This window comes from Zonotrichia leucophrys, chromosome 4, assembly GCF_028769735.1.
Source record: "Zonotrichia leucophrys gambelii isolate GWCS_2022_RI chromosome 4, RI_Zleu_2.0, whole genome shotgun sequence".
NCBI classification, from domain to species: Eukaryota; Metazoa; Chordata; class Aves; order Passeriformes; family Passerellidae; genus Zonotrichia; species Zonotrichia leucophrys.
In genome coordinates this window covers 57,794,491-57,817,034 of record NC_088173.1, presented here as the reverse complement: position 1 = coordinate 57,817,034, position 22,544 = coordinate 57,794,491, and the positions used below count along the sequence as shown (strand labels likewise).

The following is a 22,544-nucleotide window of genomic DNA, read 5'->3' as shown; positions in this document are numbered from 1 at the left end:
AGATGACTACTGTGAGGACCAGGAACAATCAGTGCTTAGAGGAGCTGCCAGTGAGAAACATCGAGGAGCTATGAAGCTCTGGTGATATGAAATCCTTGCACTATAATTATAATAGAACTCTTGATGTATAAGACAACTATTCAGAAGTGTAACGTGTCCTTAATTTTTACATGACTGAGTTGTTTTACTGAGATGGACTGTCCAGGTTTAGAGCAAATTTGGGGAAGAATTCCCCACAGGAGCTCCAGTGGGAAAACAGATCCAAATCGCCTCCTCCCCCCAACTGGTCGGGGAGAAAAATACCTCCTTGGAGAAAGGTGGAAAAAACCTGTTTATTAAACAATAAAACCAACACAATATCAAACAATAAAATCCCTTGCCGCTCTAAAAGAGATGACAAACTGAGAAAGTCCATCCCTGGGTTGCAGCTCAGCTCACTCAGTCCCTGGTCATTCCCTCTAGTGCTGGAAATGTCACAGGCCAGGCCTGGCAGGCCACAGGTGCAGCTGTGAGAGCTCCCCTGGGTGTTCAGTCCAGAGCAGGTTTCAAGAGGTCCAAAGAAAAGGAAAAAAACCCCAAAAGTCCAGGGAACTTCTTTGCCTCAGCTAGCTTACACTAACTAAAAGCACAAAATAGCTCTGTCCTGCTGTCTGTCCATCCATAGACAGCACAGTCCAGGAGGAGGAATTTGGAGGAGGAGTACAGTGTCTGAAAAAAACCTGCCGCTTCTTCTCTTCCCCCCCTTCACTCTCTGGGACACTCTTAAAGGTGCAAAGCTTATTATTCAACATAAACAGAATGAGATGACTGGGGATAAAAGCGTCATATAGTCAACACGGGACATGGACTTATTGAATTCATAAGTCATTTTTATTGCAGACCTAATCCTGCTTTTCATGTCAGTTGAGACTGGTCAAGGAGTTTTATTTCAATGGTAAAACCAAGAACTCAGGATTTTAGAAACTAGGGGACCCCAATATCAAATTGAAAGATCCCAAGGTTTTTGTCTGCAGACAGAGTTCAATTTTTTTCAAACAACTTACCTTGTTCTATTGCAATAAATTGAAATTCTAAAGTGGTGTTAACACTGTTGTAATAAATCAGTCTTGTCTTGTGTAGTAAAGAGCAAAGAACAATTTAGGGCATTAAAAGACCCTTAGATAATACCAGAGCTATCAAGCTCCTGTTGTTGAAGTCTGATACTTTACTTATCTCCAATTTACCCTGGACTCATTTTCAATACTTTACTTATCTCCAATTTACCCTGGACTCATTTTCAACTTTATCTAGTTCATTAGCTACAGACAACAAACTCCGTTTGACTTGCTTTTAATATAAGATTTCTGGAAAAAATTTGATATGTAAGTTCAATATCTTTGGTGCTCATTATTTCACTTTACTTCAGGTCTTTGAGAAACCTGAGCATTAAACTATCTAATAACAGAAATAAAGGAAGAGTAAATGAATGAAAGCTGACTTTGGTGCATTTAGCGTACTTACTTTTCATTTTCAAAACTCTTTATCTGTTTCTGATTAAATCCACCCAGCCAAACCTGTTTGTTTAAGTTCTGTAGTCAAAGGAGAAATTAAAAACATACAAGTAACTCTAGGTGGATGCTGTCCAAAATTGAAATCAGCTTTAGAAAGAAAAAAAGGCATGAAATTCAGGACTTGGAAAGGAGTATACCGTGCCAAGGCAGTCATTCAGCCATATAAAGCACTTTTCTTTAAACCTGAATGAGCAAAGCAGGAATCTCTCTCTGATTTTTCCAAAGTTAGGTTTTTCCTTCTTTAGATGTTCTTGACTAAATTGCATTAAACAATTATATTGCTTGTCAGCCACACAGCTGCAGTGTTAGGAGGCACTTATGTTCCATAGTGTACAAATAGCACAAGGAGGACTTCCCATTTCGTGTGTGTCAGTGTCTCCCCTTCCCTCAGCTGTCAAAAAGAAGAAAAGACTTAAGAATACAAAAAGTTTTAGCAAAGCAAGCAGAATAAAATTAAATGTAGTGTTATTGTGGGTATACTTCTCTGCAACAAATCTTTATTCATTATACTTTCACTTGAAAGGGGAATTGAAAAATGTACAAGAAGAGAAAACAACAATTTAAATGAAAAATACTGTAGTACTTTGAAAAATAAGGTATTAATTTCAGTTTTTCATCTGCCTTTGCTCTTTAATACTTTTTATTTCTGTTTTCTGTATTTTTTAATCACCTATTTCTCTCAATGTACTTGATTGTAGTTTGGATGGACATGATTTATGAAAATCACAAGAACTAGAATTTGTCTAAAGTACTTGGGGAATGAAGTAGGACTAAAACAGTAGTAGAAGCAGACATACAAAAATCTACATTTTGGAGTTCATCAGGTGTCCTACTCTCCAAAAAACAGAACAAAGTGTAGGATCAGGAGCCAAATTTATGCTTGATCTGGAAGTATTTACATCTGAGGGTTGCAAGCCAGAGAACTCCCTCTTTTCTCAGCTACTTGAGTGGATCACAGTGATATAATTAACTGTTATCCATAGAATCAGAGCTTTTATTAATCCAAACAAATCCAAGACCACAGCAGATGTGAGAAGCACGAGTACCTTTTGCTGCACATGAGATTTATTGAGGAGAGGACCTGCAGAAGCTGAAGTTTTGAGTGGAGAAGGGTAGCTTGTTGTAAACTGTTTTTGGAGAAAGAGGAATGGATTACATCAGACTGAAGCACAGCTGGAAGGAGATGCCTTTACCTTGCAAAGCAAGCAGAGGAGGAAAAAGTTCACTCATTTTTGGGTATCTGTAGACAGCATGACTACACCTCATCTGACTACACTTCAGTCATGTGAAACAATTTTAATTAAATGCAGAAGTAGTTCCTAATTTGACATTGGAGGCAACTTTGTAACGTTTCCTGCAGGCAAAAATACTACTTACAAATGATATTAATGGAAAGCAGAAACTTAGACCTTGTTCAAGGTTTGTTTGTCAGTGGTTAACTAGGCTCAGGTGCTTTGGTTTAATTCTGTGGAAAGCAGAGTGGCTGGAAAGCTGGTAGCAGTTCATTCTGAAACCTTTCTGGTGGATTTACAGGTGTACTGTAGTTTGCTCAAAAGTGGTAGTGTCACTGCAATTCACAGGATCTAGCCAGGATTCACTGAGGTACATGGTAAGTGATTCTAAAGATCTGAAAATTTCTGATAATTCTTCTTTTCCCCCTACAAAATCGAAGACTGTGTCAATGCTAAGGGAAGATCTGTGACAAAATCCCAAATTATCTGATATCTTGGTACCCTGCTTTTCTGTAAGGATATATTAAATATTCAGATTTTGTCAGATAGAGGTATTAGTGCCAGTCATGAAAGTCCCCATTTGAAGCTGGGCAGAATCAATCCATCAGGCCTTGAGATCATGTTGGAGTGGGGCTGGAAAGGTACTCCTAAATAAAACTTTTGGCTGATACAGTACTTCTCTCTTGAAGATTTTAATGTGCATTATACTGATGACTTTGAGTGAAGAATCCATCTGTGACTCCTTTTAGAGCAAGTGCAAGGATTCTAGTTGGGAGATAAAGTTAGATAGTCCTGGCTCTGGCTGGACTGGAAAAGGGCTGAGGGGAATCAGATATTAAAAAGAGTACATGAATAGGATTTCATATTTCCATGATAATGACAATGTATGAAGCAACTTTGTTCATTTTGAGGTTCTTTGTTTTGTCATTGGTAAAATATTCTTTTGACTTGTGTAATATGTAATGGCAAAGCTTCAGTTATTTTGAACTAGGAACCTAAATTAATGTGTAGATGTTTATGCATTAGTTATATTGTATTTTCTGGCATATTTATTGGATAATTAATATTTAAGACTTTTTTAAAATGAGTGAAGTTCTTTCAAATTTTTTTCTGAGGGTTGGCGCAGACAGTGTTGGCTATAACTTGATTTGGCCCTGGAAACAGACAGCATCAAGAAGGGCAGAATAATTTTGGCAGTTCTGTTAGTTATTGTATTGTTTTGAACACTTCTTTCCATTGATCTATATAGTCATTTCTGCACTAATTTACCTCCCTTGCTTGTGCTTTTATGGCAACTTACAGGCCTATTTGTTGAACCAGATTGCCCAATATCTTTGTGGATAGGTGTGGCTTTCAGTCTAGTTCCATAAAGAGTTGAGGTGGTCACAAGAATTAAAGTTAGCACAGACTTTCTTGGTAGAATTTTGCTGCTTAGAAATATGGTCTTGAAATTCTGTTTTTAGACAATGTACCTTTCTTCTTCCTGGCTTTTTGCTCACAGTTCCGCATGTCTACCCTCTGATGCATTAGTGCAGCTGGTTTGGGTCATGTGGTGAACTAGATCTTTCAGTGGTTTTTCAGCAAAAACAGTCTGGGCAGCAACCTGTGCATTTAGCACTCAGTCTGGTAGTGATTGCACCACTAAAATCTAAGCATAATTTTTTGCTGATGTCTTTGCTGCTCCTGTATCTCCAAGAAAATATTTTTAAGAAAATATCACCTCCCTGATACAGAAATAGAATTATGACCTTAGTTTGTCAGTGATAGTCTCTAGAACTCTATGAAATATTTCTATTTTTGCCTTTGTACCTACACATCATTAACAAATTGGAATTTACATCAAAGAGGAAAACTGATAAAAGAGTCTGAATTGTGACTAATGAAATGTATTCCTGAGTATGACCTTTCTTTTCAGCCAGCAAGCAATAAAGGTTTTTTGCTTGCAAAGCTTCATGTTGAACCAAAGAGCAATAAAGTAAGGGGGAACAGAGAACTTGTCAGTTTTGTCAATTTTAACAGGCCTACACTCCTCATCAACAAGTTCAATATCAGCTGAGTGTATTTTCAGTACATTACACTCAATTTTGTTGAACTTAATGATAAGATCATTAGGCAAAAAAAACACACAGGAAAGAATCTAAGGGTTGATGCAAAGAAATAATAGATCTGATTACAAGGTTATGTTCTTGAATCTTAATGTTCTGTTTCATTTGGGGAAAAGCTGAATTTTTACACAGAAGGTAAAGGGCTTTCTTATTGAACTGTGTACATATCATTTTATGAAACATCAAGATAATCTCTCTCCCTCATCACCCTAGTGCATGTGCACCTGGGGTTTTTTTGCAATTCAGCAGTTCAGATCACAAAACTGAAAAATAGCAGAGGCTATGGATATTTAAGGTACACACACTGATATAATAGGAGTTGTACAGCAATAAGCCAAACATCTATTTAATACCTACTATACCTATTCTGTACTATAAAGCTCTGATGAATGATTTTTCTGTAATTGGAGTTAACAAGTATGTGATCACCTCACTTCAGATGTAATCTAGGGCAATTAGCAAATACATAATTATGCTGTGAATAGATATTGACAATTCTTTCACTATTTATAAAGATACCACATGAAGAAAGCTGCAAATCTTAAAGCAAGATACAGTTAAGTTCACTTCAACTTAAGGTATAAATAGGAGATATTACAATATAGAGCTGATCATTTTAATCTCAAACATATCCCAGTGAACTTTCTGTAAGGTCACAGCCAGCCAACATTTAAGGCAGGAATAAAACTAAAGACCTGCCAATTTAAGGCAACGACTGTCATTCTGTATCAACAACAAGAACTTGGACCATAATAAGGATTTTTTGCTTTTGTGGACCCCTGAAGGTTTTCCAGTAGTGATTCTGACTCCTAGAAATTTCATAAAGGTCAAACAATGGCTATATTTCACTTCCCATGGATCCCTTAGCTACAGTACAGAGACTGAGGGCCAGGGTGAAAGCTGTTTGTCAGACACCAGCCACACTGAGAGCAGTTTTCCTCAGTTCAGAAGCCTATGCTGCTTCTCCATTTAAAAGTAACCACTGTCTTGCTAGCAGACTGAATCAACAAAAACTTTTATTCCTCTTCAAACTTACCTATGTTCTGTACAAAATAGGCCAAGGTAACTGGCGAATCTCTAGTTATCTTGCAGGCAGTGTGGAAAAGACATAATGAGTGAAACATGGGGCCTTTCCCTTTCTCTGATCTTTGTGCTTGTTTTGAGGACTTTTCCAGGGCTATAAGATTGGGGTAATCAATTGGTCTCTGCTGGAATTTTTTCCTCCTTCTTTGAGGGGGTCTTGTACTAGGTTCTGGTACAGATAGGAGCAGAAATGAATTTTAAGGGGATATGGGGCAAATTGTTTGCAGCGAGCAGATTATTTTTGTAACAAGACATGTATTTCTGACACTGCCAGTCATTGTGTGGGTTGTTGTGGTTTTTTTCTTAATTGGTCAAGACTGCAGCTGTCCTCTTTTGGTAACACAAAATTCTTAAACCTTCTCTGTCATCAGTCCCCACTACTCCTTATCTCAGAAATTTAAAGAACATGCAGCATTCTTTTGTGTTTCTGAACATTTTTTCTAGTGTATCTGTCTTGAAAACTCCCAGAATCTGTATAGGTTTTCTGGCTGTGCGGTTCATGATGTCTTTGCTACTGGCTGTGGATGTGTCTCCTTTTGCCCAAGTTCTTTTTCATCTGCTTTAGTCATCTGTGATTTAAACTGTTTTGTGCAACATCTTTCCATGGTTCCTCCAGTTTGGACATTACAAGCCTGCATCTCTACTGTGTTGCAACTTGGAGTCACTTTTTCTGAGAAATGAGCACAAAGTGAAGATAAAGAAGCCTGATGAAGGCTTCAATTTCCACTTGTTCCTATAAGACTAAAAAAATATTTCTTCCACTATAAGTATAGTGTGATATATATTGCATAAGGTATTGGCTCCACTTTTGAACTGTACATTTCTCTTTTGATCTAGAGCGTGCATTTTCTACTAATCTCTTCTGCTTTGGAGTTTGCCCAGGTTTTTCTTCCTTAAACTCAATTTTTTTCAATTTTTTGACTAATCTGTTCCTTTGGAATGTCTCCTAACATTATTCTTGGGCATCTTTTAAACTTTTTCTATTTTAAGTGCAGTGCAGAGTGTTTTACAAATCTTAAACCTAGTGAAAAACTGGGGGAAAAAAAAGTGATTTTCATGCAGAAAGTCGCATCCTTTCCATGAGGAGCAAAGCCTATTTCCATAAGAGTGATAAGCATTGCTGCAGCTTCTGTGTTTCCATCACATGGGTATCCACCATGTGGACAGCATGGCACAAAGTAAAGGTGACTTAGAGGCTGGGGCCAGCCACCGAAATGGGGAACATATCCATAGGACTTCCCAAGCCATATAATATAAAATGTATAACAATACAGGACAAGCCTTTTGAAGAAACTGTGGTCTTTTCAGCATTGCTCTGCAACCACAAGTCACTGATCCAGGTAATGATCAGTAACTGAGGGATTTTTATTATACTAGTATGGCCTGATATAGAGAGAGATCTACTTGGGTTAGTGTCACATTTCATGAAAAATCCTTTTGCTAGGATTTTTTTCTCCTGAGAAGCTGAGAGGCCTCAGGAGCAAAATGCAAACAATGGTTATCTGCTGCTGTGGAATGCAGCAGGTGCATCTGTGATTGGTCTCATGTGGTTGTTTCTAATTAATGGCCGATCACAGTCCAGCTGTCTTGGACTGTCTGAGACACACAAGCTTTTGTTATCATTCCATTCTTTCTTCCTGCTTGCTAGCCTTCTGATGAAATCCTTTCTTCTACTCTTTTAGTGTAGTTTTAATATAATATATATCATAGAACAATAAATCAAGCCTTCTGAAACATGGAGTCAGATCCTCATCTCTTGCCTCTTCCTGGGACCCCTGTGAGCACCACCACAGTGTAGGTTTAGTGGAATAACATGTTGCACTACAGCTGCGTTGGTGAGACTTTTCTCTATCAACAAGAACTTGGACCATAATAAGGAGAAGTTGCACTCTCTTCTGGTAGTTATCCTTTCTGAATGAGATATAAAAATTAGATTTTTAGGGCAATGGATTGTTTCCTGTACTGTGGATATCGTTCATGTGTTGGAATGCTCTGTCCCAGAGCCTTCCTGGGTCTCAATAATTGCATTCTACTTGTCCAAATTGTTTCTTTCCTGCTTATGGAAACATCCCTTCCTTTCTTTTTGATTTGAAGAGCATTGTTCTTTAAAGGAGATATAGAGTTTCTGTATGAGTTTAAATCACCCCACAGCTAATGTCGTCTTTTATTTGGTTTCTGTCCTGCCACACCCTACAGTTTTTGTAGTGTGATCCAGGCCAGTGGAAATGGGCTCCTTTGGAGCGCGGTTCCTTTAGTCTTTGGGCACTAGGTGTCACTAATGAACTGGGAGTGAGGCAGAGCTTTGTTCTTATTTCAGTTTTAAATTGGTGCGAGGCAGAAAAACATTTCTACATAACAACTTTTGTATTGCCTATAAACCTCATACCTACGGATTCCATAGCAGGGTCAGTAAGGAGTCGTGTCCTCCAAATTCAGCAAGAGGTCTGCTAGGCAGTCCCCTTTTAACTGCACAGGGAACAGTTCACAACTCTTTCCCCCCTGTATGTTAGCTGTTTTGAATACAGAATGATTTTAGCTGCTGTTCAAATCCAGGATCAGAAATGTAACAGGGAGAATATATTCCTTTTTCTGAAACGAGTACAGCAAACTAGGTTGTAATAGGTTAATAAGTCAGATTGTAGATGCAAAAATCAATTGTCGAAGTACACTTCCTGCTTAGAATTTCATTTGGGGCTTCTAGATTCCTGTTCATGTGTTAGAATCAGTAGTTAGAGGGATTAATCAGCCTGCACAAAAGATATATGGTGATCTCAAGCAAGGCTGGAAAAATCAGACTCCAAACCTGATTAAGTATTGAATGGTCTGGCCTTTTACTATTGTATGTAGGAGAACTAAATTTGAATCTGGACATAAATCTTGTTCACTTGTTCCCTGATAGCTCTTGGTAAATGTGAGGCACCATTTTGGAATGTATGCTGCTATTCTAAGAAAATGAACTTTGGCCTTTTAGTGAAGGAAAACCTGCTTCCTTTGCTGCAGTGCTGTAAAAACATCTCCTACTCATGTCTATTCTCTGCACTTGGGATTCAACAAAGCTTAAGAAAAATATTTTAATGGAGACTGATTTATAACCCCTGCTGAACAACTCAAGAAAAAAATGTCTAATGATTATGTTCACATTTCTTCTCCTCTAATCATTTAATGGTTAGATATTGGCAGCAAAGTGCCTCACTTGAAGGGGAAGGAAGGCCAAGGGTATGTTAAGGGGTCCCTTCATGGAGGAAATGGTGTGTTTGGTGATGTGTCTCCCTTTTTTCTCTTTGTTTGTGGAGGTTTTTTGGGTGGGTTTTTTCTTTCTCTTTCCGTTTTTGGTATTTTTATTTGTGGAGGAAAGCTGAATTCTCTGTGCCTGAGACACCTTGTGCTGATCCTATGTGAAGGTGACTGTGTAAAGTGTCAGTGGTTTCATTTTCTGTGCTGGGAGTGGCAAGATTTCAAACAGAGGCAAGTGGTGGTTTAGCCCTTCCTGTTGCAGATGCTCTTGAAAAGAAAGATGTTTTCAAGGCACAGAGAGAAGAGCTCAGCCTTCAGCTCATCATGTTGTACCTGCAATGCATGGCTATAGTGCTTTGGGATTTTTGTATTAGTTTTTCAGGAAAATTATCCCCAAGCACTGCTGCAGTAGGATTCAAAAATTTTTTTGTGCCTTACCAGAAATCATCACTTTATTTGCCTTACTACTTCATCAGCTACCTCAGCCTTGTGATTACACTGTTAATAAAGCACTTTCTGGATAAAGGTTTTCCTGGCTGGCCACTGAATCCATGGGTGCCTGATAGGTACTTTTGCTTGTGCATGGAGTCCTTGGTGATTGATTTTAGAGGGCATCACCCAACTTCTCTATTGTGACATGAAAGCTGGAAAGAACAATTTAGCGGTACAACTCTCCAAATTTTAAAATGTAGAGTTTCTTTCTAGAATCATGAGTTCATATCCTCAGAGGCTGACTCAGCCCCTTTGCTGGCAGAGGCACATAAGGTTAGGATTGAGGAAATCTTTCCTACTCTTCTGAAAGTAACCATAATAACAGAAGTCTTGTATCCCTACCAAACAAGCTAATAGTTCTTAGTACTTCTCTGTCAAAATGCTGGTCCTTCTTCCTTTTTGACATCTTCTTCTAATAATGACCCTTATTTACAAATTTAGTTGCCTCTTGTACAGGGTGTTCCTTCAAGAAGTTTCTTGCTATATCATAACCTCTAAGGTAAAATGTGTCCCTATACAGATTAAAATATACAAACACCAAGAAAGGAAAATTAGACTTCTCTGACAGAAACTGAAGGTTTCTGGTCTTAACATACCAGAAACTGGTATGTATGTTCTTACATACACAGGTATGTAAGGACAGCCCCAAAATGATTTTGTGAACTAAAATCTGTGGAGCTTCTGTTGGATCATATGCTAACAGCTCCAAATTTATGTTCTTTTAAAGTTATTTCCTCCCCATCTTCCTCAGCTAGCTTTCATATGTCCTATGTACATACAAAACTCTGAATTACCTCCCCAAGGAGCCAAGAAAGTGTTTTCTTTAGATCTGCTACAGCACTGGTATGGTTGTTGCCCATGTGTGCAATAAGTGCAGTAATGTACCTGTGACACGTGAGCAAACATAGAAAGTATTACAGTAGTAAGTAATAGTATAATAGTAAGTAAAGTATTAAGTAGCAAGTATTTCCACAATGTCTGCAACTGTGATTTTCTAGTAGTCACTGCTTTAACCAGTTTAAATAGAGCAAAGCAAGCTTGAACTTAAAAACCCAAATCTGATTTGCTAAACAAGTTCTGTCCTGACTCTTCGTCTATATCTTAAATCTTCCTCCAGCTGTTAGTCAAAACAAATGCATAATTAAGAAGAACTACCCCTTATTACTGTTTAATTTCCTGATAAAGACATTAAATTAAATTAAAAGGAATTTCCCGAAAAGCCCACATTAAAACCAAATCCCTGTACTGACGAGCTATTAGATTTTTTTTTTTTTCAAAAAAGAATAGCAAACAAAACAACGACAACAACCAAAATAAAAATCTACTTTTGGGCTTCTAGATTTGGGCAGTTTAATTGTTGCTCTGTTTCCCTGATAAGGTGAGACCAGTCCCATGTCACTAGGGGAATGGTATCCTGCTGTGTTTTTCCATCCTCATTTACAATGATTATGTTATCAGGCTAGCCAGGCAAAAGGGTGGAGCAACTATAATTTCAAAGCAGGATTAGGTTGAAATAACGAGGTCACCAAGTTGTGGTTGTCATGGCAACGTCACATCTAAGAATATGGGATGCTTCTAGGAGATGAGGCAAGCGTGGAGTCTCTCTTGCTTTGCACAAAATCCCAGACTATTTCTGTAAAATTGCTTAATTGCTTTTAAACAAATTTTTTTTCAAAGTGGCTCTTGCTACAACAATGAATAAAAACAGTACTTATTGACAGTGTCTTTATCTCTGATCTGCTGTTGATCCTGTTTTCCTGTCATCTTCTGTGCATGCGTTTTGGCTGTCTTTAGAAGATCTTTTGTTTAAAATATATTATAAAACTTCAGCTATTTCAAACACTGCTCAGGTGTTTTGATTCTTCTTGAGACTTTGCAGTCTTTCAGCATTCAGGTTTGTCTCTCAGGTCATATCCTGCCCTGGGACCTCCCACACACTCAGTAAGAATCAATGTTTTGTTTTTAACTCTTGATTTTCTGTGCTAGTTTTTATCAATTTCTTGGTACTGTTTTATGGTTTTTAAAAAAGGTTGTTTGTGGTTGTTGTTGTTTTTTTTTTTTTTTTTTTTTTTCTGGTAGTGCCTGAAAATCCTTATTTTAAAATCCATTATTTGTCAGTGTTTCAAGTTTTATTTGAGTGGTTGTAGAGCCTTACTTCACCTTGTCACTGCTCATCAGAGCCTTTCATGGAAACTTTATGGTACAAACTTCTGACAACCACAGTATGATGCAGCTGTGTGGTTTTATTTCATTATGTAACATCTCATCCAAAGAATTTTCTTGCATTACTCTTAACTCTGCTTTAATATTGTGCAACGTTAATGATACAAATTGCCCAAAATACATTTCTAATGAAATCAATGTGATTTTTGCTTTTTCTTTGCTCAGTTTTCAGTATAATGTAGTGCTTAAACATGCCAGGCTACAGGATTTGTGAAACAAGGGTGTAAGTTACATAGAGTATAAAGGCATTGGGGTAATTTGCAATGGGAGGCCATGAGGTGTAGTATTTAGCCTTAATTGTCTTACAATACCTTGTCTAAGATTTTCTTCAGTGACTGGAGCACTTTTGTCTCTGGTAGTCTGAGCTCCACACTCTGCAGTCTCTGTGCTGTGCAAGTCTCCCTGATGGTCGAAGTTCAGTCCCATTATTTATGTATCAGCATAGTATTGCCTTTTTCCCAACCTGGAAATGAAACTCGAGATAATTTTAGGAAGGAGGTGATATAGAAGGGGATCTTTGTTTGAAAGCCTTCTGAGGCAGTTATGGAAAGGTGTCCACAAAAGCCCACCATCCCCAGAGGTGAGTACATTTTTTATAGGTTTTAGGAAATTAGCATAATTGATAAAAGGCACCAATGAGGAGGACAAGTGATGATGCAATTCCCCCTAGGTCAAGCCCCTTCTCTGGAGCCCCCCCTTCAGCACTGGCTGTACTTTGTCCATGAGAATGGATCTCAAGGTGTTGTTCTCAGCCTTGGTTCCCAGGGAGAACCAACATAGGGTAAGGGCCTTGTTCCCTTGGAGCTCTGGATTTGTTTTGTCTTTCTGCTTAGTGAAAGGCCATGGAAAAGTACTGGGAAAACAATCACTAATACAATAGGTGACAGAGTTACAAATACATTTGTGAAGAATACAGAGGGCATATAAAAGAAAAGAAGGCAAAACCCAAATGATGTCATAGTGAAATGGAACTTGCCACAATATAATGGATGCAGAGACCACTACATTTTCTCAGGTTTTGGCTGAAAGCTGCAGGTTGACATTCAGACAAACACCTAGACAGAGAGAACGATCACACAAGGCCCATTTCTACAGGTCTTACATGACACTGTAGGATGAGAGTTCCTACAAATGGGAAACAGACGAAAGAAACCAATCATTCATCACTGAGTTTTATAATCCTATGTGAAAGTTGTCTAGACAGACATATATACATTTCATTTGATAGGGCTTTTGGTTAAAACAAAATAACAACAGGAAAATAAAGTAGACAGAAAATACCATATTCAGCAACATGTTTCAGACAGGTTAGAGAGATGGGCAGACAAGAACCATTTGAAATTCAACGAAGGCAAATGCAGAGCCTGTACCTGGAGAAGAGTCACCCTGGGCACCAGCACAGGCTGAGGGGCTGACCTGGCAGCTCTGCAGAGAGGGACCTGGGTCAAGGACTGGAATATCTCTGTTATGAGGACAGGTTGAAGGAGCTGGGCCTGTTCAGCCTCAAGAGGAGATGACTCAGAGGGGAGCTCATCGATGTCTGTCAGCACCTGAAGGGAGAATGCCAGGAGGATGGAGCCAGGCTCCTCTCCATGGTGCCAAGCAGTAGGACAAGAGGCAATGTGCAGGGACTGATGCCCAGGAAATTACACCTGAGTATGACTAAGAATTTCTTTACTATGTGGGTGACTAAACACTGGAGCAGGTTGCTCAGGGAGGTTGTGGAATCTCCCACACTGAAGACATTCAAGAGTCATCTGAATGCAATTCTGTGCCATGTGCTCTGGCATGGCTCTGCTTGAGCAGGGCGGTTGGACCAGATGATCCACTGTGGTCCCTTCCAGCCTCACCCATTCTGTGATTCTGTGATAGGAGATGCAAAGTCTAAGGGTAGATGGTGTTTGCAGGAAAGGCAATTTTCAGCTGACAGAATTGCTTCATAGACAGTATAGACCTTTTTTCTCCCCTTCCTCCCCTTTTTCTCCACTATCCAGTTAGAGCTTGTGAAAAGGGTGGCATCTTGCACTTTGCTGACATGCTGGGGAGTAGGGACTGTGCAAAGCAGACGATTTCTATCAACAGTGAGACTAATTGCTCAGTTCTGAGAGTAAAAGGAAAAAGAAATCTCAGCTTTGGTGTGGAATGTGCTGTTTAACCAACTGGTAACAGAGTACTATTTTCTCTCTGACTTTGGAGGAGGTGTATGCTATTTTTCACAAAGGCTAGGATCTTTCCACAGCAGCCTGGAAGAGTTGTGTAGCCTCACCTGTCTGGCCTCTATTTACAGATCTGCCACCTACAATGCTATATGAAGATCGGAATTCTCCACACCCCTCTTCCTTTTTGCAGACTTCTGTCTTGTCCTGAGAAGAAGTTACAGATTGCCAATGGATTGACTGAATGTATTTTTTTCTGTAACTTTGATGTAATATTCTTCAGTGTACTGAAGAACTACCAAGGAGATAAAGAAAAAAATTAAGCCAAATTGTCAGTGGGTGTATCCACCAGATGGTGATGTTCTACCAAATTATTTCACATTGATCTTGCAGTAAAAAACTTGTCATTTGAGGGAATTCTGATTACTTGAATTTCAGATGAGAGAGTCTTCCTGTTGCTTGACTGAGAATTAGGTTTGGAAAGAGAATATTTTTCTGTCTGTGTGGAAGAGTCTACCCTGTGTGTGCCCAGAACAATGGACACAGTGAGGAATGGATAAGAAAAGTCTGTAGCTTCTGCCATATTGAACAGGGGGAAAGCTATCCTGTTAGAATCCAGGTTTGCATGGCAACTTTACAGTTGTGGAGCACCACAAGCCCAACAGCCCTGTTTGCCATGTAGGGCAGTTTATTTCTGTGAGAAAGCAAGCACCAGAATGAAAGGCTGGGGAGGGCTTTTGCTGCTATATTGTTCCATGGCTCCTCTTTCCTTAGCCTGGAGGATCTTGTGGACGACAGCCAAAGGTTTGGTTTGCTGGGTGGGGCCTCATCTGCATCTGAAGCTGGAAAGAAACAGATCTGCTGCATTCACCCCCTCCCTTTCCTTGGCTGCTTGCTGAGCTGAAGAGCCCGCTGGAAAACTGTGTTATGGAAAGTTACACAATCTAAAGTCTGGCTTTTCCATCTTGGTATACAATAAACATTACTGCAGTTTATGCACATGCACTGCAGCCATTCAGATTGAAAGAGCTTTGCTATAAAAAATTGTTAGTTATTGATTTGGTTTGAGGAGTAACTGCCAGCAAAATTGGATCCTTCAAAAATCTTCTCCAATTTTATCTAACAGAGTAAAAGGTTCTCAGAAAACACAAGGAATGTGTTAGAAAAATCAAAATGATAACTTGTTGGTCTGTTTTGTATTTGCCTGTTTTCCACTGCCCAGTGACACTGTTCACATGCAGAACTCCAGTGAAGCTATTCTGTAGAATATCAACTACCTGAAATAGAAACAGTGCTGTATTTGATCCAACCAGGTCAAAAGAACTAATATACCTGGAAAATTCCCCATTTATAATGGGAATGCTCTTCCCAGGATAGAATATCAGTGATGATAATTCTAATCTTAAAGTTAGTTTTGCCAAATAAAATATTTATTACTTAAACCCCCTCCACTGCCAAACAAAAAACACAATGAAATCAAAATATTATTGTACAAAATGTCAATTTCAAATCACTTAAAATTTATTTCTCTCAATAAGTTCTGTATTGTAAGGGTGGTCTGCCTTTTCTGACAGCAACATACTAATTTGGGATGGTTCCACTTTAGGGCAGATCTCATGGTGGGAATACCAATGCAGTTCAGACATCCAGATTAAATTTTGCTCCTTCTTGGTAGAGGTGAATTATCTGTGGCCATAGTGCATTTGAAAGGAAACGGGATGATGCTCTTTCTTCTTGCCAGGATGATATTAATTGCATGCTGTGGGTGCTGGCCATCTCCCTCAGTACTGTTAATCCAGTTCTCCTCATGTCCTTTTCCTCCTTGTTTTAGCCAGAACAGCTGGGACTAATTTTTGTATGGTTGCATCAACACTACAAGCACAAATGTGATAGTTTTTCCTATCCCTTTCCACAACAGCTGCTTTTCAGAGCTCACCTGTCTATGCTGAGAGTTTTGTGGATTTGGCTTTCTTTTGAAGCTGAAAAAATAAACAACTGCCCTCTCTCCTGGCCATGGATTTTGTTATCACTGTGGTTGGAAACTAGCCTGTATTTCCTCATTCTACTCTGCAGTGCCATTTGTTGAGGCTGAAAACCAGCTCAGTGTGCTGCCACTGCTCTTTAGAGTTCAGTGTGTCTGAGTGAGAGTTTCTGTGTAACTTTGCAAGTAGCCTCTTATAAGGCTCAGGGTACTTGGACAGGGTACTTCCCTGTACCAGCCAGGAGAAGCTGTCATGTAGAAGTTCATACCTCGTTCATTGAATGGGTTTTCTCCTGTGGCCAAGTGTTTGATGGATAACACTGAACATTGAGAAAAGTGTGAGAGAGCTTGCTGAGTTTTCCAAGTTCTGTAGCATTCATTAGGAAATTACTGAGGAACTTGCAAAATCTGAAAAATCCAACAGATATTCTGATGCACTCTTGCTACGTGTAGGTGGATGGCACTGTGCTTGCCCTGTGCAAGCTGAGAGTGCTGCCAATTTATTCTACTACACACATGGAGTGTTTGAGTGGTGAAAAGACACTTGTAAATAAGAAATGCTTGTAAACTCTTTGGGATTCTTCAGTATTTGCCTTCAGGTAAATAGATACTTTGATGGGAACTGTGGTCAAAACCTAGTTGTTCTGTGAGCATCTGTCCTCTTTATTATGGACTGTGTCTAATGATTGGATTCCCTTCTGTCTAATACCAGTGAGGTTCTGGCAGTAGCTTTTCCCGCAGGTAAGACAAGAATCACTTGTGGAGATTTTCTCTTGTCTAGTAAGGATGTAGTTTACTCAATTGAACACTGGTCTTGTCTAACCAGACATTCATTTTAACAAAATGTATAGAAAAACAATGACTTTGAAACCATTCTATCAAATCTGTTTGAGATTTGCCAAACTTCTGTATGAAAGAAGAGGGCAGACTGAGAGATCAGGAGTCAGACTGTGATTGTGTTATCTTGTTTCCTATGAAACTCATCTAACAGGGAAGCATTAGATAATCTTCAAACCTGTCCCAGACAAGGGAATCTTGCAGAGGAAATAGTGCTTGTAGTGTCATACAGACTTATCTTTGTGAAACGTATGCTGGTTTGGCACCTAGACTTTAGTGAAACTGCCCAACTAAATTGTTAGTGGGAGCTGTGCCATCTGAGCAGATGGGCATGTGTAGGCAGTAAGTAGTCATGTTTGTTCTTCATTTATGGGAATTTAGACTAGGATTTGAAATACCATGAAGCATAAAAAGCAAAATGCCCGGGTAGGTTATCCTTTGGTTTACATCTGAACTAGGTATCCTTGCCCTGCTGCAGAGGGACCTGCATTCTCTTGGTAAGCAAGTTTAGGACAACACATCTGCCATAAATGGTGCTCAGACACTTCACACATCTCAATATTCAGATTTTTCAATTAATTCCTACCAATCCGATCCATTTTCTCTGGAAAATTACTCTTTAGACCATGTTTTTGCTTTTGAATCCTTTTAATGACTTTCCCATATCAGTTTCATTTCCAGCTTCCTTGCAATCATAACTGAGTGATTCCAGCTGTGCTTGGAATTCTGCTCACTTCTTTCCACATCATTGTGCCCATTTGCTGGGGTAAAGTTGCTTCTCAAAGCATGTGGGTATATACACACATTGCCATGAAGCAGGCTAGGCTGGAAACCTACAGTGTCATCTGTGCCCCAATAACTACCTAACTACATTCTCCTCCTGGCTGTAAACACAAGCAATTTTCCTCCAAATTCTTACCCTTTTAAGTGTGTGCATTACTGAGCCAGGCACAGAAATAGTTACAGAGTGCTAGATACCTATCTACGTGTAACCTTATGGTAACTTCCATGTGCACTTAGTCCAAGCTTTCTTCAAAACATTTAGCCACAACCTCCAGTATAGCACCTGTTGGTTTTGTGTCATCTATGCTAAGATTTTGGACAAAATGATTATGTCAAACAGGTCTGATTTTTGTCACTTTCTGTCTTGATGTGAGTAATATAAGAAAATCTTTACATGCACACCTGGCTTTACTGAAAGCACACATGTTCTGTAATAATGTTAGATAATAGCAGAGTTGAGTGATGAAATGTTGAGCCTGGCCTTTCATCTGTTTCTGCTGTGTGGTATTACTTTGAATGTCTGCACTACAAGTTCTGTCTTATTTAGATAATGTCTTACAAGACAGGGACAATGTTTTTCCCTTTGTGTTGCACAACCTCAGAAACCTCGATGGCATTCAAGAAATAATAAACAATTTAAGGGCAATGCTGCTGAGAGATCAGCCACATATGGAGTGTTTCTGGCCCATTTGATGCAGAGGAAATTCTACTCAGGAAGTCAAAGAGTTGGTTAAGGTCAGAGCTGGCGTTTACAGAGTATCTGGTAGCTTTCTTAGGCACATGTTAAAACAAGTGTTCTTCAGATTCCAGAGGAAACCAACAGGCAATATGCATCACCTGCTACACACCTACACGTGTGTAGAGACCTTTTCTCAGACATGCCTTCCATTATTCTTTCTCTGTCTATTTTTTTGAAACTTCCTCTCCAGTTTAAGGGAAGTCATTCTAGACTAGGTGATAACCATATGTTTTGTGACTTAAAAGAGACCTATATAAACATGTTTTTCTCAATTCCTTGCTAATAAATGAATGGATGCACACTTGCACAAGTGCAGTACATGAACAGAACAGCTGTTCTGTTATAAGTTAGGGAAGGGGAGAAGATCCCAGATGTCCAGAACAGGGTAGTCTGAGCAGTCAGTTGACAGCCTTAATAATTTTCTAGGCAGGGACAATTTGAGAGCTGCCAGAATAGCTGCCTGTGGATCTCACCAAGGAGCCAAATACCCTGGCTGGGACTATAATATACAGACTGGCATCTGGGCTCTCTGATTGTTATCAGTCCCTGAGCATGACAGGAGGAAGTGGGTAATAGTCATTGAAATGCTCACTGCAGCATTTTAAAAGTAATTATTTCAAATATTTTCCTTTAAAAAGTCCAGCAATTAAGAAAACAATTTAAAATATTTTTGAGAGGGCAAAGGCAGTGCTACCAAAGCATTGCAAGACTCCTTTTAAGGGGTTGTGGTTCAGATGTCTGTGTATTGTTTCCTTTGCTTAGATGTTTTGCTCCACACTGCACTCCTAGTGCTCAGTTAGGCATCAGGATGATTTCCATTTATTCCCATAGGCTAAGTCATTGCTGTTTGGATGGAGAGAGGTATAATACAGTCAAACTGTGAATGTGTGTGACTGCACCTCAGTTTTCTCTTACGTGCCCTGGGATGCTCTTGTGCTACAAAACTGATATATCCATTGGTCAATCTTCAAGAATGTTTCTTCTCTCACAAACTTTGCTATTGTTTGCCCTTTTGTGAGCAGTGTGAGAGCCAGCAGCCTTAGCACAGCTTGAGAGGAATTAGTTCTACCCCTGCATCTTTACCTTCTGGTGTGTTATAAAGTGGAACATATTAGGCACTAACATTCCTAGCAATAGGTTTCCCATGAAGTTATGTTAAAATATCTGAAAACCTCACCATTCCTGTGTGCCTCTAGGCATTATACCTGGACACATATCTTAGTAGTGAGAAACTGGGAATGGTTGGCCAAATAAAGGGCAGGACCCAGCTGTCCAAAAAGCTGATCTATGTTTGTCTGCATTGCCATTTTATGTTCCTGTCACTTGACAGTGTCTGAACCTGCATGGAGGTTTCTGATTCTGCGGCTGGGGAGGTGGGGAGAGCTTTGTCCTTCTCAGCCATAGGTGTAAAGGAACTTACAATGCTGCTTTAGCTAAATGGGGAATGGTTAATTCTTCTAACCATTCCCAGGGACCTGGAGTTCTGTCTTTTGTGATCCAAACACAAATATTGTTTTATTTTTCTTCTAATGTCTGTAAATACTATACTACAGTTTCTTTCTAAAAAGAATAGGACTACAATAAATAGCTACTGAGCAGCTGCAGTGTCTTGCACTGCTGCTTTACCATGCAATCCACCAGCAAAGGGGACCTGAAGATACAGGGATCAATCTCCTCTATATAAGCTGCTTCACATAGATGAGAACTCCTTTTTATGCATGCTTTTTTTTCCCCCCTGGAATGAAAGAGGTGGTAGTTGTGATTAATAAGTTTTTGAGCTAAATACCTTGCTTTTATTATGGCCACAGGGGCTGAAGCATGAAAAACAGTAACAGCATGCTACAGAAGAGTCATTGGAAAGATCATTGGAATTATTTTTTGAATGGCTTTCTATTGCTGGATGTTCTACTTAAAAGAGAATTTAGCCCTTGCAGTTATATTTGGTTTGTAATGCATTTTTTCAAAACTATTTGTATTTTGTTTAATGTTTATAGTTTAAAAAGTACACAGCCTGGGTGTTGCAGGCTTCATAGTTTCAAAAAGCAGAGCAGTATAGAAGGTGAAGTTTTGTCAGTTCACAAAAAGAATGGACAATCTTGCCTCTCTGAGCTCTGTAAGAGCAAAAAAAAAATTAAATACTTAATATTTAAATGGTTTCTCTTAGAAGAGAGTAAGGTCTTTTTCAGCTTAAACTTAGTGCTTATATCACAGGACAACTACTAATGAGCTGTAGAGCTTTTCACCTCTCTGTCCCCAAGGATGAAAGCAAAAATTCACTATATGAGACCAGAAATCCATTTGTTAGTCTGATATCCCTCATAATAGAGATGTATGGATGACTAAGAAAGAAACACAAAATATTTAACAGTAATCAGACAGTATAGATGTAAGAGACTAAGAAACAAACAGCAATAGAGGACTAAGAAATAAACAGAAACTTAATCTACTATAATTCTTCTCCATTTCTGTTGGTCACCTTTGCTCTTGTTAAATGTTTCTACAGGCCCTTAGCTCTGACTGCAGCTTTTCAGGAGCAAAGCCCCCAGTGCATTGTTTTTCCATACTGGCTTCTTCTGCCAAACTGCTCCAAACTACTGGCCCCTGTATTTTCATAGGCAACTTTAAGAGGCTTCTATCAACTCTGTCTCCACAGACCAGGAAAGTAATTAAAGCTGTGGTAAGCACCATTGCTAGCCTGCTGTCCTCTTCCGCTTCAGAGGTTAGGAAGATTTTACTCTCTGATTATGGGATTCAGCTTGGGGAAACTTCAGATACTTTGATTTGGGTGAAATCTCACCAAAGAATACTTGAACACAACCTGCTTTTTCAATGGTGTTTCACCAAGAGACTGTATTTCTTGCTCAGAGATACATCAAAATTCTTTGGCCTGTAATAAATACAATCTAAATTTACTTCATCGAAGTATCATGGAAGGGTTAATAATTGAAGATTTCCTTATTCCAGTTGGATCCTCCTCCTATTTCTTGGAGTAGAATGTGAACTGTGTGGGCAGAACTCAATTTACAGGAAATAAACTTTTGTATAACTCTCCCCAAGCCCAGTGCTTCTGCCTGGAAAAGGAAGACACACATTGTCTGTGGTTCAGCTCAGAACAGCAGTCATGTGCTGAGAAGCCTGAAAAGGCAGTATTCCTGTCTTCTCTGGCTAGAGAATCCCCTGCCTCAACCCAACCTGCTGGGTTAGATTAAATCAACAATGGTGACATATTTATAGTAATCTTTTAGATTTTGAGAAGTGGAGAAAATCAGATAATTTCAAAATTTTCTCTGCCTAAAAGAAAACCCTTTTTTATTTTTAATGGAGGTTCAGATTTTCTCAAAATAACAACTGTTAAAGAACTGAAACAAAAAATCCCTAAATAAGCAGATAATTGAGTGTCTTAATTGCTACAAAATTCTAAGCATTTTCTGTATCACTTGGCCTTTGCTTTTTTTCAGTTGTCAGAAGGGACAATAGATGCCAAAACTGTATTTCTCAGAATGGGAACAGGAGCATCCATGGGGAGAAATGGGCAGGTGTGGTGATTGGTTTAGAAATGAGAGGCTGGAATGTAAAATAAGAGCAATGATTCAAAGAGGCCAGGATGAAGGAGAAAATGAGTATATTTCAGTTTCATCAACTATGCCAATATAATCCCTTTTCAGATGGGGAGGAACTTGGTGTTGTAATTCCTTACCTCCATGAAGTTAAAATTTGGGCCTGTTTAGGGTTAGAAATGCTGTGCCACCATAACAAGTAGTAGTTGAGAAAATTTGTTTTTCACATGCTACCTCTGAGGCTCCTTAAAACACCATGTGAGATTCTGCTTGGGGTTCTGCCAACTTCCTTTGGCATAAATCCTGACACAAATGCATGGCACTAGGAAATCTGCTGGGAGGAAAGGTTACAGCTTTACAAAACTTCTGCAATGGGGTTTGCACCATGGGCTGTTCCAAAAGGTCACTACAAACCAAGGGGTGGACAGTTTTAAAGGTGGGAAAGCATGACTTGCTGGTATGCAGAATCCAAACACATCTTGTACAGCCCTGTTGCAAAAGGACAGTCAGCAAGAACAGGCTGCTAGGGTTATGCCCAGATGACTTTTGAGTATCTCCAAGAACGGAGACTC

General features: G+C 39.2%; 1 long non-coding RNA gene across 1 annotated transcript in view; it reads left to right on the top strand.

The window, feature by feature from the left end:
* Positions 1–3,033: 3,033 nt before the first annotated feature.
* The window catches only part of LOC135447080 (uncharacterized), a 37,225-nt gene continuing 17,714 nt past the window's right edge, over positions 3,034–22,544 (top strand). Inside the window, exon 1 of the long non-coding RNA XR_010440001.1 lies at positions 3,034–3,159. This is a non-coding gene — a long non-coding RNA (uncharacterized LOC135447080). The remainder of the gene's footprint in view (positions 3,160–22,544) is intronic.